The sequence below is a fragment of the Cucumis melo genome, chromosome 6 (genome assembly GCF_025177605.1).
Source record: "Cucumis melo cultivar AY chromosome 6, USDA_Cmelo_AY_1.0, whole genome shotgun sequence".
Classification (NCBI taxonomy): Eukaryota; Viridiplantae; Streptophyta; class Magnoliopsida; order Cucurbitales; family Cucurbitaceae; genus Cucumis; species Cucumis melo.
Genome location: NC_066862.1, coordinates 8,350,147 through 8,364,339, shown reverse-complemented (window position 1 = coordinate 8,364,339; position 14,193 = coordinate 8,350,147).

Genomic DNA, 14,193 nt, shown 5'->3' with positions numbered 1-14,193 from the left:
AAGAAGAGTAATTGATCACCCTTCGGTGATTTTTTTCCTAAACTTCTGAAGTATCGTTGCAAAAACTAAATCATTAGTTTTATTAGGGTTCTTTGATTGTTTGTTTTTGCTGAATTGATTGGATTGTTTTATGTAATGGGTTAAGACAAAGATAACTAATATGGTCAATTGTTTGCTATTTCAGCATGTCTTCCTCAATTATTGCATTGCTTAAAAAAGATCAATTAACCGGTGAAAATTATGCGACGTGAAAATCGAAACTGAATATGATTCTAGTTTTCGCTGATCTAAGCTTCGTCTTAATGGAGGAATGTCCTCCTTTCCCCACTAAATATGCATCCTAAAGTGTTAGAGATGCATATGACCGTTGGACAAAGGCCAATGACAAGGCTTGCCTCCACATCTTGGCTAGTATGTCTGACATACTAAGCAAGAAACATGAGATCATGGTCATTGCACGTCAGATCATGGACTCTCTTAGAGAGATGTTTGGACAACTGTCCATTCAGATCAAACAAGAGGCAAATGTTGCCCATTCTAAGAGGAGGTTTGTACCTTCATCTTCTGGATCTGAGAAAATTCAGAAGAGGAAAGAAGGGAAAGGGAAAGGTCCTACTATTACTGTTGAGGACAAAGGGAAGGCTAAGGTAGCCATCAAGAGGAAATGTTTTCACTGCAATGTTGATGAGCATTGGAAAACAAATTGCCCTAAGTACCTTGTTAAGAAGAAAGAAAAGGAAGGTAAATATGATTTACTTGTCTTGGAAACATGTTTAGTGGAAAATGACCAAAATGCTTGGATACTTGATTCAGGGGCCACTAACCATGTTTGTTCTTCTTTACAAGAAACTAGTTCCTTCAAGCAACTTGAGGAGAGTGAGATGACACTCATGGTTGGAACGGGAGATGTCATTTCAGCTCGTGTAGTGGGAGATGCTAAGTTGTTTTTCGGAAATAAATTCATGTTTTTGGAAAACTTGTACATAGTTCTTAAAATTAAAAGGAACTTAGTTTCCGTTTCTTGTCTTATTGAACATATTTACTCAATTAATATTTCTATGAATGAAGCGTTCATTTCTAAGAATGGTGTACATATTTGTTCAGCTAAGCTTGAAAACAACTTGTATGTATTAAGACCTAATGAAGCAAAAGCAGTTTTAAATCATGAGATGTTTAGAACAGCTAATACTCAAAATAAAAGGCAAAGAATTTGTCCAAATAACAATACCTATCTTTGGCATTTAAGATTAGGTCACATAAAACTCGATCAGATCGGGAGATTGGTAAAGAATGGACTTCTAAACAAGTTAAAAGATGATTCATTACCTCCATGTGAATCTTGTCTTGAAGGTAAAATGACAAAGAGACCTTTTACTGGAAAAGGTTATAGAGCCAAAGAGCCTTTAGAACTTATACATTCAGGCCTTTGTGGTCCGATGAATGTAAAAGCTAGAGGGGGTTTTGAATACTTCATCTCTTTAGATGATTATTCTAGGTATGGTTATTTATAATTAATGAAGCATAAGTCTGAAGCTCTTGAAAAGTTCAAGGAGTATAAGACTGAAGTTGAAAATCTATTAAGTAAAAAGATTAAAATACTTCGATCTGATCGAGGTGTAGAGTACATGGATTTGAGATTCTAGGACTATTTGATAGAACATGGAATCCAATCCCAACTCTCAGCACCTGGTACACCTCAACAAAATGGTGTATCTGAAAGGAGAAATAGAACCTTGTTAGACATGGTTCGTTCAATGATGAGTTACGCTCAATTGCCTAGCTCGTTTTGGGGGTATGCAGTAGAAACTGCAGTTCACATCTTAAACAATGTTCCCTCGAAGAGTGTTTCTGAAACACCTTTCGAGTTATGGAGGGAACGTAAACCTAGTTTAAGTCATTTCAGAATTTGGGGTTGTCCAACACACGTGTTAGTGACGAATCCCTAGAAGTTGGAACCTCGTTCAAGGTTATGCCAATTTGTTGGTTACCTTAAAGAGACGAGAGGTGGTCTATTTTTCAATCCACAAGAAAATAGAGTGTTTGTATCAACAAATGCTACTTTCTTGGAAGAAGACCACATGAGAAATCATAAACCACGAAACAAATTAGTATTAAGTGAAGCTACTGATGAATCAACAAGGGTTGTTGATGAAGTTGGTCCCTCATCAAGAGTTGATGAAACCACCACATCAGGTCAATCTCATCCTTCTCAATCGTTGAGAATGCCTCAACGCAGTGGGAGGATTGTATCACAACCTAACCGTTATTTGGGTTTAACTGAAACTCAGGTTGTCATACCAGATGATGGTGTTGAGGATCCATTGTCCTATAAACAGGCAATGAATGATGTAGATAAGGACCAATGGGTCAAAGCCATGGACCTTGAAATGGAGTCTATGTACTTCAATTTAGTGTGGGAGCTTGTAGATCTACCTGAAGGGGTAAAACCTATAGGTTGCAAATGGATCTATAAGAGAAAGAGAGATTCAGCTGGGAAGGTACAAACCTTCAAAGCTAGACTTGTGGCAAAAGGGTATACTCAAAGGGAAGGGGTTGACTATGAGGAAACTTTTTCTCTTGTTGCTATGTTAAGGTCTATAAGGATTCTCTTGTCCATCGCCACATTTTATGATTATGAAATATGGAAAATGGATGTCAAGACTGCTTTGTTAAATGGCAATCTTGAAGAGAGTATCTTTATGTCTCAGCGCGAGGGGTTCATAACCCAAGGTCAAGAGCAAAAAGTTTGCAAGCTGAATCGATCCATTTATGGGTTGAAACAAGCATCTAGATCTTGGAACATTAGGTTTGATACTGCGATCAAATGCTACGGTTTTGACCAGAACGTTGATGAACCTTGTGTATATAAGAAAATCAACAAAGGAAAAGTAGCTTTCTTAGTACTTTATGTAGACGATATCCTCCTCATTGGGAATGATATGGGATACCTTACTGACGTTAAAGCTTGGTTAGCAGCCCAATTCCAAATGAAAGATTTAGGAGAGGCACAATATGTTCTTGGGATCCAAATCATAAGGGATCGTAAGAACAAAATCCTAGCACTATCTCAAGTAACCTATATCGACAAAATGTTGGTTCGATATTCGATGCAGAACTCTAAGAAGGGTTTATTACCTTTCAGGCATGGGGTTCACTTGTCTAAGGAACAGTGTTCTAAGACACCTCAAGAAGTTGAGGATATGAGACGTATTCCCTATGCCTCAGCTGTGGGCAGCTTAATGTATGTTATGCTCTGCACTAGGCCAGAAATTTGTTATGCAGTGGGAATAGTCAGTAGGTATCAGTCCAACCCAGGGTTAGACCACTGGACGGCGGTTAAAATTATTCTTAAGTATCTTAGGAGAACGAGAGACTACATGCTTGTGTATGGAGCTAAGGATTTGATCCTTACAGGATACACTGATTTTGATTTCCAAACCGATAAGGATTCTAGAAAATCCACATCGGGATCAGTGTTCACCCTAAATGGGGGAGTTGTAGTATGGCGTAGCATCAAGCAAGGATGCATTGCAGACTGTACAATGGAGGCTGAATACGTAGCTGCTTGTGAAGCAGCAAAAGAAGCAGTTTGGCTTAGGAAGTTCCTACATGATTTAGAAGTTGTTCCAAACATGAACTTGCCCATCACTCTATATTGTGATAACAGTGGGGCAGTAGCCAATTGTAAAGAACCTCGCAGCCATAAACGAGGGAAAGATAGAGAGGAAGTATCATCTGATACGGGAGATTGTGCAACGAGGGGATGTGATCGTCACCAAGATCGCTTCGGAGCACAACATTGCTGATCCATTTACGAAGACTCTCACGGCTAAAGTGTTTGAGGTTCATCTAGAAAGTCTAGGTCTACGAGATATGTACATTAGGTAACCTAGGGTAAGTGGGAGATGTGTAATGGGTATGATGATGCTCTAGTTTATTGTATTTGTATATATACGTTTTATGTAATATACTAGTACATTTTACCATTTCCAATGTTTGAGCATTACTTTATTATGTACATCCCATAAGGACTAGAGTTTTAGTCCAAATGGGAGTTTGTTGAGTTTCATGTCCTAAAACTCGTAGATAGTAAATATAATCAATTGACCGTCATTAATAAAGTGTTTTATTATTTAATTTCAATAAGTGTTATTGATTATTTTATTAGTGTTGTCTTAATAACCTAAATCCAATAAACTAACATCCTAAGTTGTTTGATGAGTCTTGAACAGTATGTAGAGATATACAGGGATTAATGTTCAAGATCAGCTTAAAGGGTCTATAGTATAGGGTTAAGGTTGGGTACCTTATCCTGTTAACACTGTGGATACGGCTCACTTTGTATTTGATACAGACACATTGATCAAATGCGTTCATGTATGTGATATGCGAGTGAGGGTATCCTATGCAATGAGTTTGCATAAGACTGGACCATGAAATAGTAATCACTAGATGTAACTCCGTTAACTAGTTGGATTGCTATTTCATTAGGATGACCTAGGTAACTTAGTCTTAATCCTGAGTGTACTATGAACTTCTGTTTGCAAGGGATTTTCCTTTGATTTATACGAGTGAGAGTGGTCAGATTTTCGACTCAATATTCTTATCATTTTAGGGACAAGACCGAGTGGAGAGCTGGGAACATAATCACACAAGATGGAATTCACTCCTTCCCACCTTTAAGGTAAGTAGATAAGTGTTCCCTTAAATGGTGTCTCCGGGACTTGAACAAAGGGCCCTACCCTCTCTATGGCACGAGAGGGGTTTTTGTTCAGTGGTTGGACCATAAACAGGTTGTTCATTATAGGAGCACTGGTATTTAAGGACTAGAGGTAACCCAGGGGTAAAACGGTGACCCAGCTGGAGTTACGAACACTTGTGAAGGACTAACTAACTGGTATTCGTCTATATCAGTGGACACAGAAATATATCTATAGTGAGAAGAGTTCAGCTGTGAGTCTTTAGTGGAGTGTACACACAGTTAACGAATATTGATTAATGTGGTTAATGAGTTTAGCCAATTAATCTCATATTGTTGTAGCTTCTGATCTGTAGGTCCATTAGGTCCCCTTCCTAGCTCATAAAGAGTAATGAGATTTATTTATATTGGTTGTAATTTGAAATGTTCAAATTTACTTTGGGAATTAATATAATGTATATTGATACATTATAATATAAAGTTTATATTTTAATTAGACTTTATTATATAAATTTAATTTTGGATATGATTCAAAATTAAATTATGAGAGAATAAAATATTTGAATAAGTTCAAATATTAGTTTAATGTGAATTAGATTCATATTAAAACTATAAGTTAAAATTTAATGTGTATATGATACATATTAAAACTATAAGTTATGAGAGAAATTTATATTTGAATATGATTCAAATTATGGATTAAATTAAATATAAGATATTTAATTTAGAAATTAATTAATTTGAGAATTAATTAATGGTTTAGTTTAATTTGATTTAATTAAATTAAAACTATAGGTAATGTGAGAGATATTCATTTAAATATGATTTAAATGAAATATTAATTAAATATGATTTAATTATTTATTTAATTAATATAATTAATTAATTAATTAATTAATTAATTTAATTTATATTAATTTAATTTATATTAATTTAGTCTTAATTTACTAAATTAATAAGGAACGTGGGTGGTTTTCCCACGTTCCCAGTTATTCTCTCTAACTTCCCTCTTCTTCCGACTAAAGAAGAGGGAATTTTTTTGGGTAAAAAAAAAAATTTTTACAGGAGAGAGTTCTGCGAAGAAGTCTATCCATTCTCTCTGAAAAAAAATTCTCTCCATTCCCTTATTCCAATTTTGGTTCCCACAAACCATCTCAATCAGAGAATAGGAAGGTTTTCAAGTTGTGGTGCCCCAAAATTTGGTGATTGGTAGATTCAGATTTGTCAATGAGCGTAAGATTTTTTTCTTCTCTGTATTTTTTTCAAAGCATGTTTAACCATAAAAAATGTTTTTCTATTTTTTTCCAATGTATTGGTATTTTTAAGGTTCCAATTAAAATTGAGTTTATGTATTTTTTCCGCTGTAAAGGGTTTTCATCCCTTCAAGTAGGACTCAGAAATCTTGAAATTCATGTGTGAAGCAAATGATTAAGGATCCAACTCATCCTATCAACTTGACGTTTTCTCGACTTTTTTCTTGCTAAATGTTAGTTTAGAGATTGATTTTATCTAATAATAAAAGATCTTTTTTGACAGACTTTTCATGATTTCTTGTTCAATATTCTTCTTCTTCCTTATGTCAAAACTAGCAAATTGTGAATTTTAGCGAAAGATTACAACATCGTTGATACAGAAATTCTTAGGTTTCATTCTCAATTCATGAATTCAATGAATGGTCAATGAACAAGTCAATGGACAAGGTCGTATTCATCTGGAATAAATAAGGGTCCGTCTGAAGGTTATGAAATAAGTCAACTGTAAGGATCAAAGAATTTGAGAAAAATTTGAGAGTGAAACTCCTTCATTATATCCTGGAGCCTTTTATTTTTTGAAATAACTTGACTCAAAACAAATCAATGAACAAGGGCTCATTTTTTGAATGAGTACCTTGATATAATGCCACGAGCCGAGTTGAATAAATTCGTATTAGGGTCAAAAAGGGAATTCGATCGATGGGTAGGCCCAAGAAGAGTGAAGAGGTAGGAAATCCTTGACCATAAAAATGCTCTACTCAGCTCTTGAACCACTACGTGGGTGGGTAAGGTCACGGATTGACCAGATCGGGTGGGATTAAATCCGTATTCACTTCCTGCACCCTTCTCCCCTGAATTCCCTAGATCAGTCGAAGGGTATTTTATCCGTTAAGGGTTTATTCTCTCTTTAAAAGGCTCAGTTTCAAGAGGCAACAATACTGCGTAGTGGGATCGAGTGGACCGGGGAATTAGTAGGTTTAATTCTTTCTTTCCCACAGAGCAGGAAGATAGAATTTCCCATATCATTCATTCAAGAATGTTCATCTAAGTTTGTTGGAGCTCTTTATCGATACGAGTCAAGATGGTGGAATTGTGAAGATCAATCTTCTCATGAGAGAAGAGGAAGCATATACGAACTAAGAAGAGAGTCGATTTGGACAAAGCATGAACTAAATAGGAGTGGCTTTCCCGATTTCTTAGGCGAGATCTAGTTGAGGAGATCTTGTGCAAGGTTTATGAGTGAGAGAGGAACCTACAGAGTGGTAACTCTCAACTAAGCAACGGCTGGAGCCTATGCTTTCTTTATCATGAGATCTTTCATTCTCATTAAGTTTAGTTTATAGAAGGAAGTAAATAAATAAAGAATGAATCTTGAATTCTATGAGGAATTTCTTTGCTCATGAAAGAGATCTTGATAGAAGACAGCGTAGCAGCGACGAAAGAAAGAAGAGAGCTAGAGGAGAAGAAAGGAGGGTGTGGTCTTGCAGCAGAACGGAGATCCTCTTCTGCGCCCTAATCTTGGAATCTGAATTCATGGGTTTAGATAATGGAATTTTGGGAAAAGAAAGAACCTCGCTTTGCCTCGCAAAAAATCACCCACGGAGCGGTTCAAGAATTTGAGAAGTCAGCGATTGATATGAAATATTGAATGAAAGTGCTTTCGAGGCACCTTCTCTTCTCTTTCTCTTAATGTAGTAATTCAAGCTCTGCTAATGAAAATATATAATAAGATATTTTCATTCTAAGGCTCTTCTCTTTCTTATACTCTGTTATATGTCGCCTTCTTCCCGCGTAGTGGGTTACCTAGCTATAAAGAAGTTCTAGAAAATACCTTCAATCTAAAAAATGGAGGACTATCGGTGTAAACTCAAGTCTTTCCTATTTCATTTTGGATTCTAGCTATTGAGAAAAAGAAAAAGAAGAAAGAAGAAAGATTTCTTAAGTTAAGAAAAAGGGAAACTAAATAAAAAAATTGAAATAAAGAAAAGGAAATAAACAAAATAATTAAAGGAAGAGAAAATGGGAGAGAGAAGGAAATAAAAGAGAAGTTTTTTTTATATATAATTATTCATTTCTCCATCTTCATCATTTATTTTTCTATTTCCCTCGTCTCCTCTTAGGGGAAAGTACAACACACGTACTAGCAGTTGAGCAAGGAAGAAGAAGGAAGGTTTTGTGAAATTGAGGCTGAAGAGGAAGAAGAGAACCTTGGAAAAGTGACAGCTATGGCTGTAGTATGGTAAACACAGACCACCTCTAGTTTTCTGATCGGTTTCAGCTACAAAAAAAGATTTAAGAGGTGAGATTTAAATTTACTAAAAGATATTTCATTTTTGAAAAAATTTTATGAAGAAAGCTTGAGCAAATTCTGATGTTCATTTGGTGAATTTTGGCAGAGAAGACAGGGTAGGTTATTTTCACGTGGAATCAGGAAATCTCTGTTTCTTTTAGTATTTTAGGGTGTACCGATCGAGTTAGGATCTTTATTTGGTATGGTTGGAAATTTTATTCAATTTAATACAACTTTCATGAAGAAATCATGAACCAAAAACGACTGAAAATAACTTAAATTGTAGGGACAAGTTGAAAGGGGTCGTAGTGTACGCGATTTTTGGAGTGGTTCTATTTCGAGGGATGTCTGAGATTGTACACAGGGAATCTGATTTATATGTCTTGAGGTAAGTTATAGAGGACCTCAAAAGGAAGATTTTTACATATAGAACACTCATTTTGTGATCATTTGAATTTCCTGCTGCAAATCTGAAAAATTTTGAGAAATGTGTGGAATATGGTTTTATTTCTTAAAGTTAGACTTCTTAAGAATCATCTTTAGTGAGCCATGTTAAGCGTAACATTTGAAGATCATAATATTTAGGTTTCTAATACTCGATTTTGGTTGTTTGATAGGCCAAGAGGAAATAGGTTGGGTTTACACATCGAGGAACTAGTCTAAGACTGTGAGTGACAAAAACAAGTTTTGAAAATGAATTCTCTTTTAAACTATTTCTTATAACTAAATGCTTAACGTTCTTGACTACGAGTTTATAAATGATTTATGATTTCTATGTTTAACTTTCGAGTATGTTTCGAGCTTAGGTTTCTTAATGGAATCCACATGTTAGCACGTGATTAATGAGTTCTGAAAAACAGTTGAAATGACGTTTTTTTAAGCAAAGCATAGTTTAAGCAAGAATTATTTTAAGATTTTCGGTTTTTCCACAAAAAAGCTGAGTAAGCTTGAGTTTATGCAAGGTTAAGATAAGCATACATGTTTTAATGTTTTCATATGCTTTATGATATTTCCATTGAGTACATGACTGAGATCTTGAGTCTGAGGCTAGAGGATATCATATGCACATAAGTTACGTTCTGTTGTTGAGGTTGAGTCTACTTTGTGACAACGATGTGGTCGTGAGTGCTAGATGAGCCCCACTACGACAAAGACGATGGGAGTGATTGGTGGGCCCCACTGCATTATAAAACTAATAAACGTCGGTTGTACTGGGTGTGTCCTACACAACGTAATGAAGTCATGCTAGTTAAATAGTTTATAAACAAGAAATGTCTTGCTAGATTTTATAGATATACGTATTGAATGTTTGAAGGAACTGTTTTCTGAAAATATTTACAGTTAACGTTTTGCTTGTCAGATTTATAAATTTTCAAAGATTATCATGAGTTCTGATTTATAGTTTTAAAGTATTATCACTCACTGGGCTTTATAGCTCACCCTTTCAAATTGTTTCCCCCACTTTCTAGGTAGGGGTTGAGCTCCCGGTGTCTGATAGACTACCTCAGTTTGCTAGAAGCTCCCAAAACAATTGCCAGTACGTGGATGGAGTTGTACTTATAGTTTGTCACGTTCTGTTGTATATGTTCAGGGTTTAGTTAAGTATAGGTTGTGTAAGTTTTGGCTATTGTTGCGTAAACTGTGATGTCTATCTTATTTGGTATGGTGTAACTCAGGTGTGACTGTGGGTAAGTTATTTCAAGGCTACACTTAATGTATGTTATGTGTTATATAGGTTTCGTTGCATGTGTTGCATGTAAAGTAATTTTGTATTTGATTAGCTTATTTATCAGGATCAAGAGTTCAGCAAAGTCAACACGTATTGTTTTGTGATGAACGATGTCAGTCGACATCACGCTGTCTTTTGGACTAACTTAGCAGATGGTTCGAGAAGGGGTGTGACTGTTGGAATTTATGTCCTAAAACTCGTACTTTTATTTAATTCAATAAAATTTATTATTGAATGTTATAATCTTAAAACCAATAAATTAAGGTCACGAGGCTATTTTACTAAGTTTGTTAATACACTTGAACTTTATGTAGAGACATAATCATAGATTAAGTTCAAGTTAATAGCCCAAATAGTCTATAGTGTATGAATAAGGTTGGGCGCCTTATTATGGAAAAACACTATGGATGCAGCCTGCTCCGTAGTTAGTACAAACGATGTAATCCTGAATCGTTCATGTAGGGACATGGGAGTGGGGGCGTCCTATGTAAATGGTTTGCATAAGACTGGAACCCCAAAATAGTCACTTTTAGTTATAACACCGTAAATCATAAACTGACTATTTCAATTATGATGACCTAGGTAACTTGATCTTAATCCTGAGCTAACTATGAACTTCTGTTCATTCGGTAGTATCCTTAGATCTGCATAGGTGAGGGCAGCTCATCGTCGCTGGCCCAATAAGCCTCTCATTTGAGGGATAAGACTGAGTAGATAGCTAGGGACATAGGTGCAAGATGGAATTCACTTCTACCCACTTCTGGGATAGTAGATAAGTTGTCCCCTTAAGGACTGAATCAAAGTCTTGAACAAGGGGCCCACCTTCTCATTGGCCCGAGAAGGACTCGGGTTTATAGGTTGGACCTTAAACCAATTGTTCAATAGTGGATCAGTGGGTCTTAAGGAGCAAGATGTAATCTCGGGGGTAAAACGGTATTTTGACCCAGCCAAGATTACGAACAACCTGTAAAGGATCAACTTACTCATCATGGTTAGATCAGGTGGACAGAAATATATCTATAGTGAGGGGAGTGCAACTAAGAGTCTTTAGTGTAATGACTTTTTAGTTAACGAATGTTAATTAAGCTTGGTCTAAAAGAGTTTAGCTAATTAATCTCGAATCGTTGGAGCCCATGATCTATAGGTCCATTAGGTTCCCCTACTAGCTCATATGGATTCAACTACGAACAATATGTTGAAGTAACTCGAATTGTTCGAATTAGGAAAAAAGAGAGAAACCGATAAATATATATAAGATATAAGTTGGTAGATATAAACTTTAAGCTTTGTGTTTAAATATGATTCAAATAAATATGAATATAGATTCATATTTAGAAGCTTGGAAAGTTTTGAAACAGTCAAAGTTATAAAAGTCAACATGTTGACTTTTGACTTTAGAAAACAAAAACTTTGACCAGAATTTATATTCAAATATGATTTGAATTTTAGAAAAATGAATGCGGATTCATACTTGGGAGGTTAGAATTAGTCAAGACGGGTAAAATAGCAAAAAGTCAAAAATTTGACTTTTAACTAAGAAAAGTCAAAAAGTTGACTTTTAACTAAGAAAAATAAAAAATTTGACTTTTAACTAAGAAAAGTCAAAAAGCTGACTTTTAACTAAGAAAAGTCAAAGTTTGACATTGACTTAATTGGTTAAGTGACCAAATTTCCCATTTGACTAATTTTCTTATTAACTAAATGTTAGTGGAAAATGTGGCAGCTTATAATGAATTAAAAGCCACTAATTCCATTAAATAGTTAATGGATTAATTAGGTGTTTAGATTATATGAAATAAATTACATGCATTTTACATGTGATTTTTCTATTTAAACTTTTCTTTTCAAAATGAGAAAAGGATGATGATTCTGATAAAATTATCTAAACGATACACCTACCTCCATCCTTCTCTCTAACAGATTTACTTCACAAAAACGAGTCCCACAACTCGGTTCTTGGTCCTGAGATTAGTAGGTCAACATAGTGGTAGTCCTTTGCTAATGATCATCAAGGGAGAAGAAGTTTTAGAACGAAGGAGAAGTTAAGAACTATAAAGGTAAGTTGATCTTTTACCTTCTTCTTTCTTCGTTTAGGTATATCGTTTAGTAGTTGCATGTTAATTTCTAAATCATTTAGATGCATATAGAGTAAAACATGATTCTTTTTCTTCTTCTGCTGCTGCATGCTCTTTGTTGTTTTTCCCTTTAATGACAACTTGGTATCAGAGCGGTTTTCTCCATGGGAAATGAGACAGAGTAGTTAGCTTTAAGTAGCAACTAGAAAGTAAAGGATACATGTCGCGTTAGTTCAACTAAAATTTGTATTGTATGGTCTAAGGAATAGAATATGGGTAATTGGTTGGTATCATGCATTTGAGTTAAGTATCTATAGCATGTCTTATTGATATGTTATAGGAGTCATGCCACCACGTACTAGGAAATGACGTAGGCAGAATCAGGGCAGGATGCAAGATCCTACCCAAGATGAGTCTGAAGGGAAATCGAGACCCCAAGAGTTCAGACTGGGATAGAAAACGAGCAGTTTGCTTGAGTTGTATAGGAGATAGGTAGGTCAGAGGGAGTAGGGCCTATTGATCCAGAAAAGATGTACAAAATAGAATGATTGAAGAAGTTGGGAGCCATAGTGTTTGAGGGTTCCACAGATCAAGTTGATGCTGAGGTTTGGCTGAACATGCTTGCAAAATGTTTTGACGTGATAGATTGTCCTAAAGAACGGAAAGTCAGATTGGCCATATTTTTGTTGCAGAAAGAGGTTGAGGGATGGTGAAAATTCAAACTATCCAAACATAGTGACGCATGTACATTAGCTTGGTAGACTTCCAGAGACATATTTGAGGATAAGTATTATCCCAACACATATTGTGAAGCGAAGAGAGATGAGTTTCTCAGATTGAAGTAATGGGCACTTTCTATGGCTGAGTACGAGTGTAAGTATACCGAGCTTTCACAATATGCTGATGTGATTGTGGCTTCTGAACTTGACAGGTGTCGTAGGTTTGAAAGGGGATTGCGTTCTGAAATACGTACCCATGTTACAACTATTGCAAATTGGTCAAATTTTTCTCAGTTAGTTGAGACTGCTCTATAGTTGGAGCAGAGCTTAACAGAAGAAAAGTCGACAACGGAGCCTAGTCGAGGGGTTTCAATGATTAGCAGTTTTCGTGGTCATGAGTAGCAAAGGTTCACACCTAGCCTGAGTGCTTCAGGTCGTCAAGACTTTAAGAGTCGATCTAGTAGCTAGTCATTGAGAAAAATGAGTTCGGGTAGTGCCTACCAAAGGGAGAGAATAAGAGCACCTAATCGTTCTACTCGATCAATAGTAGGACAACAGGTAGCTCAAGAGTCCGTCACTAGCGTTACTAGGCAAACCCCATGTGCGAGTTGTGGCAGGAATCATTGGGGTCAATGCCTTATGGGTGCTAGTGCATATTACCAATGTGGACAATCAGGCATTACAAGAGAGATTGTCCATAATTGAGAACAGCGGTGGGGAGGGATTAGGGAGTTAATTCTTAGACATTTGAGCAACCGAAAGTTTCAACAGTGGCAGGAGAGGGCACTAGTAGTACAAGGAAAGGTTTACGCCATAACCCAGCAGGAAGCGGAGGATGCACTAGACATGATTACTGGTACGACTTTTATTTGTAATTTGCTTGCACGTGTTTTATTGGATCCAGGTGCTACGCATTCCTTTGTTTCTAGTATGTTTGTAACGAAGCTGGATAGAATGCTAGAGCCTTTGTCTCAGGAGTTGGTTATATACACTCCAGTTGGTGATGCTTTACTAGTCAGTGAAGTGTTATGTGATTGTGAGGTTTTAGTAGAAGGTCTCGGTTTGTTAGTGGATCTTCTTCCATTAGAATTGCAAGTGTTAGATGTAATTTTGGGAATAGATTTCTTATTTACTCATTATGCTTCTATGGATTGCCATAGGAAGGAAGTGATTTTAAGGAAACCAGGTGTGGCTAAAGTAGTTTTCAGGGGTGAGAGGAAGAGGATTATTTCTACGAGTTTGATTTCAGCACTAAAAGTTGAGAAATTACTAAGGAACGGTTGTACAACATTTCTTGCACACGTAGCAGAAGTGCAAAAAGAAAAGCTGAAGCCAAAGATGTTCCGGTAGTGAAGGAAGTCTTGATGTATTTCCAGATGACCTGTCCAATTTTCCACCTAATAGAGAAGTCGAGTTTACCATTAAATT